Here is a 9,940-nt window from a genome sequence, read left to right on the forward strand (position 1 = left end):
TTTGTAGGGACATGGATGCAGCTGGAAACCATCATTCTCAGCAAACTATTGCAAGAACAGAAAACCAAATACCGCATGTTCTCACTTATAGGTGGGAATTGAACAATGAATCACTTGGACACAAGAAGGGGAGCATCACACACCAGGTCCTATTGTGGGGAGGGGGTAGTGGGGAGGGATAGCATTAGAAGATATACCTAATGTAAATGACGAGTTAATGGGTGCAGCACACCAACATGGCACATGTATACATATGTAACAAACCTGCACATTGTGCACATGTACCCTAGAACTTAAAGTATAATAATAATAAAAGAAGTTTAACAAAAAAAAACTTTATGCCAAGTATGTGCAGTAACACAAAAGTTCATTTTAAATTTAGAGATATGATAGTACAGCGTATCTGGGTTCCATGCTGTGTGAAGCCCAAGAAGATAGCAAACTTCACGAAGAAATTTTTCTGTCATCACGGGCAGCTACTGTAGAGTAAAACTGTCACTTCTAATATGGCATAGCCAAGCCTGAAGGGGAAGGGAGGGGCCGCAGAGGACACTACACTCCAAGGTGTGTATTTCTACAGGCTCAAATGTGTCTGAGACAGCATTCCAAAGATTCCTCCCACTGTACCTACTGCCACCCAAATGGGTGCTGTGAAAGGTCTGAGAGGCAACTGTTCCTCAATGAATCTTATGTTTATGATGAGGAGATGCAGCCCTAGAGGGCAGAACTGCTGGGGTACTCTAAACCCTCTAAAGTCCTTTTCAGATCACATCTTCTAACTATCCTCACTTCCTAAAACTCTTGCACTGTGAATTTTAGAAGTTCTTGTCTCTTATCATTAAAAGAATTTGTATTCTCGATCCCCTGTGTTCCAGAACCTGTTCCTGTCTTGAGGATACCATTTTCCCCATAGCCCTTTCAAATGATAGCTCTTACCCCATTGCATTGTTGTAAGCCTGGCTTGAAGGAAGAATGGTGTCGTCTTATCTCCTCATTGTCACTTCCTTCCTATCTTCTCTTCTTTCTCCATGAAAACAATCGACTTTGAATCTCAGGTCATCAGCCTATTCCAAATACCAGTCCTCCTTGTTTCTGTAATTAACTCATACTTGGAGACCATTTTCTCTTAATTTTTGAGGATTTTTGATCCTGGCTCATTGTCCCTCTTTTTCACACCACTCCTGCTTTTTGGTGATTTCAATTCCCCTCCAACCTAATGTTACCCTGCTAATATCCTGGCTTCTAAGTCACTGACCTCCTCTCTTCCTATGTTCCTCTCAGCTATGTTTCTCAGCCATTCGCTCACATTTGCTCTCTTGTCTTACCCTAACCGCGTGCCCTCCATATTTTCCATTTCCAGCATCACATTCTGCTATGTTTCCAGCCCACTCCCTCTAGGAACTCCTCTCCAACCTCCCTTTGACCCCATCAGAATCTATAATTTCTCAGTGATATCAATTTACACTTTTCCTGGCTTGCCTTCAATTCAATCCTTTTGTAATCCAGCTTAAATTCTGGTGACCAATAATTATAATCCCTCCCTTGCATGTATCCACAAATTTTTGGTCACTCTCTCACTTCATCATAGGCAAAAACACAGCCCTACTTAAATCTAACTCTTTGTCTACTCCATGCCTGCAACTGTGCAACTGAATACGACTGAAGAAAAGCATAAAACCATGATGAATGGCCTCACTTTAAATTCATGATCACTAATCTCAAGTGGGCTCTTAGTGTTAACTGGAAAATATCCATATCCATTTCTCTCTCACTGTACCAGTGGAGTATGTCATATTTTTAGTTCTTTCCTTAAACCTTCAATACCTCTTCCCCCATCCTTATTATTTGATGACGTGGTTCCTTCTTCTCAGCAACTTATTTTACTGATAAAATAAAAGCAACCAGAAAAGAACTTCTGCAAACTCCAACCCCATCTACTCGCTTGCCTGCACCTGTGCCTGTTATACTCTACTTTTCCTTCTGGTGCTGATATGATTCCGATAACTGGAGGAACACCTGGGTTCTTAGTCTGGCACCAATTTTGATAGTGACACAGACCCTGTGGAGTGGTTTTATGGAGCAGAGAGTTTAATAAGAAAGAAAGAAGAAGCTCCCCCATACAGAGACAGAGGGAGGGGAACTCCAAAGCTGCACGAGGAAACCCTGTGTGCTGTGGAAAAGTGACTGCTTATATAAGGAGGCTGGAGGAGGCAGTGTCTGATTTGTGTAGGACTCAGGGTATTGGTTTGACCAGGTATGGCCCTCCCACTCTAGCCTTTTAATATGCAAATGCAGGCCACCATGATGTTCTATACACCTGGGTATATGTGGGGGAGGCATGTTGTCAGGCATATGTTGGGCCAAGGGCCCAAGAAGACTGCAGAAATCGCCTTGCTTGGGTGGACCCAGTTTCTAATGGCCAGCATGGCCCATCTAAGAGCTGGGGTTTTCCTGCTAGACAAGAAACATTTCTGGAGTTGCTTTAAAAGAAACAAAAGCTTCCCAAGGAACCCTTTTCCTCTCTATCTGCCAAAAATAACTTCTTAATAACTCCTATAACAGTACCATAGATGCACTATCCATGCTTCTAGCTGATATGAGTGTCTCTACTTGTGCACCAAGTCCCATCTCCTCTGCACTGTCTGAAGACATCATGGCAGCAATTATACCCTCTTTTTCCAAACCATGATTTTATTTTCTCTATTAAGTCTTTCTCTCCAACATAATAACTTGCTTTTTATTCTTCTACCTTCTTTTTACCTCTACTTCATTCTTGAGCCACTATTTATTTCTGCCTTTCCCTTTACAGAAACTTTCCTGGAAAGTGTTTTCTGTCCTTGATAGGATTCATTTTCTTTCTTAATTCTTCCTTGATTCCACCCCGTGTTTTCTCCACACCACTCCATTAATGTTGCTCTTGGCAGCCCCATCAACGACCTCAGATCCAGTGGTAAGTCCTTGGTGTTCACCTTATTCCATCTACTAGCAGTATGTTACATGGTCTATCTTGAAACACATTCTTCAATTGACTTTCCGGACACCCCCTACCCGATGTTTTGCCTCACACCTCATTTGCCACTACCTCTAAAGCTTCTTTTCGAGTTTCTCCTCATCTCCCTGACCTCTTAATGTTGGAGTGCCAAGGACTTCATTTTGGAATTTTTATTTTCCTGTTTATGCTCACTTTCATTCTTTTGGGGCTTTACATACTGCTTAAGTACTCGTGATATGCTGACAACTCTAGGATCTCTCTCTCTCTCTATGAATTCTGGATTCATAGAAGCAGCTACCTATGTCACACCTCCTGTTAAATGTCTAATAGGCTTACCAAGTTTAATGTGTCTAAATATTAAGCTTCTAATCTTCCTGACCCCAACCCCAAGCAAATATCCTCTATCTCATCTTTGCCCCATTTCAACTAATGCCATTCTTCCAGAAGCTCTGGCCAGAGACCTTGAATTCTTCCTGGAGTCCTTTCTATTTGTCACATCCTATCCCAAAATGATGCTAAATCTTTTCCACCTCTTTTCCTGAATGTCCTTTACTCAGAAAACTCATGACTCTCTTCTTCACCTCCATTGGCTCTTTACTTAAATGCCACTCTGAGGCCCTCCCTGACCTTGAATTTAAAACTTCAACACCCTATTCTCAACACTTACTATCCACTTCCCTGCATTATTTTTCTCTGTAGCATATATCTCCATTTTAAAAAATGCTATTTATTTATTTTGTTTATTGTCTGTTTGTATCTCCCATCCTTCCACTGTCATATTATACACTCTTTGAAGACAGGGCATTGTTTTATTTGCTCACTGCTCTATCCCCAGTACCTAAAACAACACAACACATGGTAGGAACTCACTAATAGTTATAGAATATGTTAGGAATACCACTTTCAAGTAACCATTTTGAAGTTTGCATCCCCATCACCCATCCTGAATATCACAAGGTCTCTTGTCTACTCCCTGAGCGACAGGATCCCTTTGCTTTCCTGCTGAGAGTGAAGCAGTTCTGGAAGGGGAAGCCCAGTAATGTACTCTTGCATGAAAGAAAGCCTGTGGTTTTGATGTGTTAAGGCCTTGGGTATGATGGTTCGCTAGCATTAAAGTGGTGGTGAATAATTCTCTTCCTCCCTGCAATGTAGCATTTTGGTAGATAACGACATCTTATTTTCAGTCTGAATCATTTCTGATGTCCTGTTCATTTCTAACAGCATGCTCATTCTTCTGCATACCACAGTCAAAAGTTTTTGTTCATCTCTGCACTGCCCCGCCCCATCCCACTCACCTTTTCTAAAGTCAGCCTCGATCAGCCAGCGTCCCACTAGAAGTACAGAACCCACTCTGAGGAGTTAAAACAAACACAGAGAATTGTTTCCACAGCTATATAGAATGCAGGGAGGATGCTGAGAAAGCATCCAGTACAGAGGGAGGCAAACCAGAAATGAATGATGGTAGGAAGCTCTTACCCTAAGTCTGAAGGGACCAGAGGGGAGTGTTGTTACTGGAGCACTGGGGTGACAGTCACCTGGTGAAAAAATGGAATCAGGGCAGGTCATCACAGGGTTTTCTGGAGACCAAGAAGAGAAACAGTGGCTTCTGGGAATCACACCATAAACATAGAAGTGGGAATTTCTCCCTCCTTCCCACTAATGGAACATCCAATCTTCCATTAGTGCCTTTCTTGGCATAGGATCCTGAAAAACACAGTCTGCAGGGGTCAGCTAGTCTTCTCCCTTCACTGCTTCCCCACTCTTTGTGATACATAGCAGAACAGGGGGAAATTCGACAAACAGATATTAAGGTAAACAGCTCCATGAACAGGCATGTAAGTTGGGATTTTGGTCATTTCTAGCAGTCAGAAGTTAATTGCCCCAGACGATCTGAAGATGCCTATAAGAATCTTCAAGATATGAAGTACAACCAAGCTTACTCTTAACAGCTTGGGGTAAGGTGGTGAGGTTTTGTTGTGGGGTGCTGACAGAAACTTAGGATAGTGCAGAAGGGGAGGAGAGGAGGGCCTCCAGCTTTGAGGCTGTTTCAGTTCCCACTAGGGTCATCCCTCTCTCACTAAGGAGCCCATTCTGTGGCAGGTCATGTCTGGGACTTGGGCACCAACACTCAGTTTCCCACTCACTTCCCATGTTCACAGTTGTTGGCAAACTTCCTTCACATTAGTGGGGCTCTGATTTTCAAGAATCCAGAAATTGTCAAAAGGGCTATTAAGCTATTAACCATAGTTCTAAAGGATCATATTGTGAAAGCTATAATTGCCTACAGTAGGTCCCAAATAGAAAAGTAAATATGAAACTTTCTTTTACAAAAAGTTAAATGATGGGAAAGAACTAATTTTGATTAGTTCTCTGATTAACCTTTATCTCTTGACTTATTATCTGAGTAGAATGATAAACTGAATCGCAAACTGAGGAGAATCACATGACTTTCTGGATGGAACTGTACATATATTTTTATCTACCTGCAAAAATAGCATGTATGCTTATTATATCTCCCACCTAATAGCAGATTATTTTATAGTTACTTTTTATTTAGTTAAGTCTCATCATTGACAGCTGGGTGCGGCCAGGAGAGGAACACAAGCTTAGGGGAATCCTAAAGAAGTTGATCATTCCCAAAGAAGTTGATCATTCCCTACCTGTTCAATGCTGTGTTGCCAGCCCAAGGCAGATCCAAGCTGGGTGAGATAAAAAGCTTTAAACAGTATAAGTCAAAGATATTAAAAGTGTGGATGTTTCACTGGATTGGAATTTTTAATATCTGAGAGAAGCTGAAGAAGCAATGGGATTATCCAGTGTGGAGGATAATAAGTCAAAAGATCAAGGTTAATAGAAAATTGTTTTCTGCTTTCATACACCAAATCCAGCTCATTCAATAGTTAGGTTTTTCAGAGAACAAATAACCTTGTAGATTGTGATTACTGCTGTGAACAAGGTGAGATCAGAAGAGGTCTCCTTCAGGCAATTGTCCTTGAACCTGAGACCTGAAACAAAATAAACAGAGACTTAGAAAAAAACATACTTAGCAGAACACAGTGGCTCATGCCTGTAATCTCAGTGCTTTGGGAGGCCAAGGTGGGTGGATCACTTGAGGTCAGCAGTTTGAGACCAGCCTGGCCAACATAGCGAAACCTTATCTCTACTAAAAATACCAAAATCAGCTGGGTGTGGTGGCATGCACTTGTGATTCCAGCTACTTGAGAGGCTGAGGCAGGAGAATCACTTAAACCCAGGAGGCAAAGCTTGCAATGAGCTGAGATCACACCACTGCACTCCAGTCTGGGTGACAGAGTAAGACTCTATCTCAAAAAAAAAAAAAAAAAAAATAGTATTCTCATTTCATTAGTGGAAATAACATGAGTGACGGTCACAAGGCAGAAACTTCTAGTGATATAGGTATGGACCAAAGTACTAGAAGCATCAGATGCATAGTATATCAGAGGGAGAGGTCATTGGAGAGTGCACTGGAGTCAGGGACCTAATGCCACAGTGGCTCTGAGATCTGGGCCTTGATTTTGAAATTAGTTATAAAGGCAATAAGAAGACATTAAAGCATTTGGAGCCACCAGATTTGTGTTTAAAAAATAATAATCCTGGCTTTTCTGAGGTCAGTGTATTGCTGATGAGTAAGGTGGACATAAAGGCATGTGTTGGAAGCATTTTACTAGTTGAAATAAGACGTGGTAGTAGCTTGGCCTAGTGATAGTGGCAGAAGGCAGACAGGAGCGGGTCCCCCGTGAAACTCTACCTTCAAGCTGAGAAAGTTTAAAGCCTGGAAGCCAAGCTACAAGTCAAATCCATGGACTGGATTGAGAGTCTCCTTTCCCATTTGGTGACTTTCTTCTGATTGATCCTCACCCTTCACCTATTTTACATATACCTACCCTTCCCTAACTGGTTTTCTACACTGTCATGCCCACCTTTGAGTGGTGCTTTTGTTTTAACCTTTTTTACGTATGCATATTCACAAACCAATCAGCATGTACTACCCATTCTGAGCTCATAAAAGCCCTAGACCGAGCTACACTGAGAGGGAGACCACCCAACTTAGGGTGGGGTTTCAGGGATGGTGGATATCAGGGAGAATTGGTAGGTAGAACTTTGACCACATAGTGTGGGATTAATTAAGAAGTTATACACTTGCAGACATTGGCAGGTCTGTGCTCCCTCTGAAGGCTCCAATGGAGAGCCTTTTCTTGTTCTTCCAGCTTCTGGTCACTCCATACATTCCTCAGCTTGTGAGGAACTGAGAGCTGTTCTGTCACTCAGTAGAATTCTTCTCTGCCCTCCTCACCCATTGATTGTCAACGTAACCTTATTATTCTTGGATGCAGGACAAGGACGTGAGAACCACCAAACATGGGTACGAGCCGTAACACAGGCGGGCTGGGGCATGCCCAGCTAAGCTGCAGGCTGAGCATGGAACCTGCAGTGAGTGCAGGATCCAGGCCGGTGTGTAAGCCAGGTGTGGCCCAGCAGGCCAAGTGAATGGGGTACCTCCTGTGTCAGGCCCAGGACTGAGCAAGGTCCAGGTGGGGACATCACTGACTGTGGAGGTCCCTGGCTGGCAAAGTGACTGAGAAAAATCCTGCACACTAGGTTACTCGGAGAAGAAATAGAGAGATGGTGGATATCAGGGAGAATTGGTAGGTAGAACTTTGACCATGTAGTGTGGGATTAATTAAGAAGCTATAGTGGATGTTATTGATGCCCTGTTCTTGCCTTTTCTCTTGGCAGATTTCCCCTTTTTCCAGCTGCTGTGAGTGCCGGATGCTAGTTGCTCATAGCTGCCACCTTCTCTGGAGCTTTTCCCCAGCAAGACACTAGCTGCAGTGTTGGGGAGGTTAGGTCCTATAACCTCTCACTCCTGAGGAAGCTGGAAACTGGACATGTGGTAACAAAAGGTCAGTCTCCTTGCCTCAAGGTGGGATCAGCTGAGTGCACAATTTGCATTCCAGAGCTTCCTTATGGGATCATGTTGAAGCTAGACTCACTCACATTTTTTGCCCAGCCCTCTCCTGTTTTTCTCACTTCCCTTTTGAGAACACTAATTAAATAAATCACTTGACTATCACTAAATCAATTTCAATATTATAAGTTACTTGAGAATTCTTGTCTGAACCTCTGCTTTTAGGGAACCCAACCTAAAAAAGAATTAATTTTCAGCAGATTACTTTTGACATGACTATGAGGTATCCAAGTAATGACATTAAATAGGTAGATTGATATGGGACTCAACCTCAGAGAGATAGAGTATTTGGGCATTAGTAGCATGTGAATAGTATTAGCAGCCAGAGGAATGGATGGAATTTCCAAGGAGGTATGTAACTAGATAGGAGGATTTAGGGCTGAGCCATGAGATCTCTGACATTTAGAGGTAGAAGTTAAGGATTCAGCAAAAGAGAGAGTGTCGTGTCTTGGGAACTGAAGAAACTCTATGTCTAGATTTTGAGGTTGTAATAGGGTTCTATCAAATGAAATTATATAAAGTATTAGACTTAATAGTGGTCACTGACTATCTTCTTTAATATACAATATGCAGAAAATTCAAGAAATGTGATGTTCTGTTGAAGAATCTTTTAATCATTGATACCTGCGAACTGATACTTTCAGAGTCTTTATAATTCTAGGTAGGGTTATTTTATGTTAACTGCACAATTAACTCATGTCATCAGTGAAGGTTTTTTCATTTGAATTAAGTCCCTAGTCCCTATAAAATGAGAATTTTCCTCATTTGCTGAAGTCTTTCAATTACTTTCTAAGTTGAATTAGTAGTGCACTAAACTTTTATTTCCAGAGAAATGAGTTCAAGTAGAGGTCATCCATGCAAATGAGTTGAGTGATCTCAAACTAGCTTTTATGGGTGTCAGAAAGTTCTATCTATATTGGTTTATTTTTAAAGGCAAAGGAAAGATTAAAATATGGATTTGATGTATTTATTTAAAGTGAGGTTTGAAAATGACTGTACTTTTGTGCGGTGAGTATCAAAGATCCCCTGAGTTAAAGATACTATGGACAGTGGGGCTACAAATTATGTAAGTTTATACCAAGATATAAGGTTTTTATTACAACAAAACCCAAAGCTCTCAATTCTTGTTTAGTCTCTGTAATATTTTGAATTAGATGGTATTTTTTTCAGCTTAATAATGCTGCAAATGATTTTTTTTAAAAAGCTAAGCAACTGGAATAAATCATCTTGCGAAAGTTGGCTCATGGTAGTTTCCAATATACTAGTGTGGTGGACTAAATGGTGTTTCTCAAAAAAATATGTCCATGTCTTAATCTCCAAAACTTGTGAATGTGCCCTTATTTGGAAAAAGAATCTTTGAGGATGTCATTAAGTAAAGAATTTCAAGATGATATCAGCCTGGGTTATCTGGGTGTGCCTTAAATTCAGTGACCAGTGTCCCTATAACAGGCAAAACAGGAGAAGACAAACAGAAGAAAGCCACATGAAGACAAAGACAGAGATTAGAGTTTTGCAGCCACAAGCTGAGGAACCTATGGAGTGACCAGAAGCTGGAAGAGCCAGAAAAGGCTCTCCACTAGAGCCTTCAGAGGGAGCACAGACCTGCCAACATCTTAATCTCAGATATCTGGCCTCCAGAGCTCTAAGAGAAAAAACTTTTGTTACTGTAAGCCACCAAGTGTGTGGTGATTTGTCACAGCAGCCACAGAAAACAAATATAAGTAACAGCATTTAAACTGTACGATAAGTATAACACAAATAATAGTAAAACATGGAACACGTACTCTGTGAGAGAGGTTACTGAGCACCTACGCACATTCTACCAGCACTATGTACTCAGAGCTACAGGTTCTTTTTGTCAGCTCAAGCTTATGAAACCCTAGGCAAGATTATCCCCATTTTACAGCTCATGAAATGGGGGCTCGAAAAGGTTAAAATATTTTCCAGAAGGCCACGAC

General features: G+C 41.5%; 1 long non-coding RNA gene across 2 annotated transcripts; it reads left to right on the forward strand.

Annotated features, from left to right (window-relative positions):
- Positions 1-6,335: 6,335 nt before the first annotated feature.
- Positions 6,336-9,718, forward strand: LOC116272465. 2 transcript variants are annotated; one of them, XR_004181142.1, is made up of 3 exons: positions 6,336-7,102; positions 7,348-7,659; positions 7,751-9,718. It is a non-coding gene; the product is annotated as an uncharacterized LOC116272465 (long non-coding RNA). The 2 variants fall into 2 exon arrangements; XR_004181141.1 differs by having other exon boundaries at positions 6,336-7,659.
- The last annotated feature ends 222 nt before the right edge of the window (positions 9,719-9,940 follow it).

Source organism: Papio anubis, unplaced genomic scaffold (genome assembly GCF_008728515.1).
Source record: "Papio anubis isolate 15944 unplaced genomic scaffold, Panubis1.0 scaffold1108, whole genome shotgun sequence".
Lineage (NCBI taxonomy): Eukaryota > Metazoa > Chordata > Mammalia > Primates > Cercopithecidae > Papio > Papio anubis.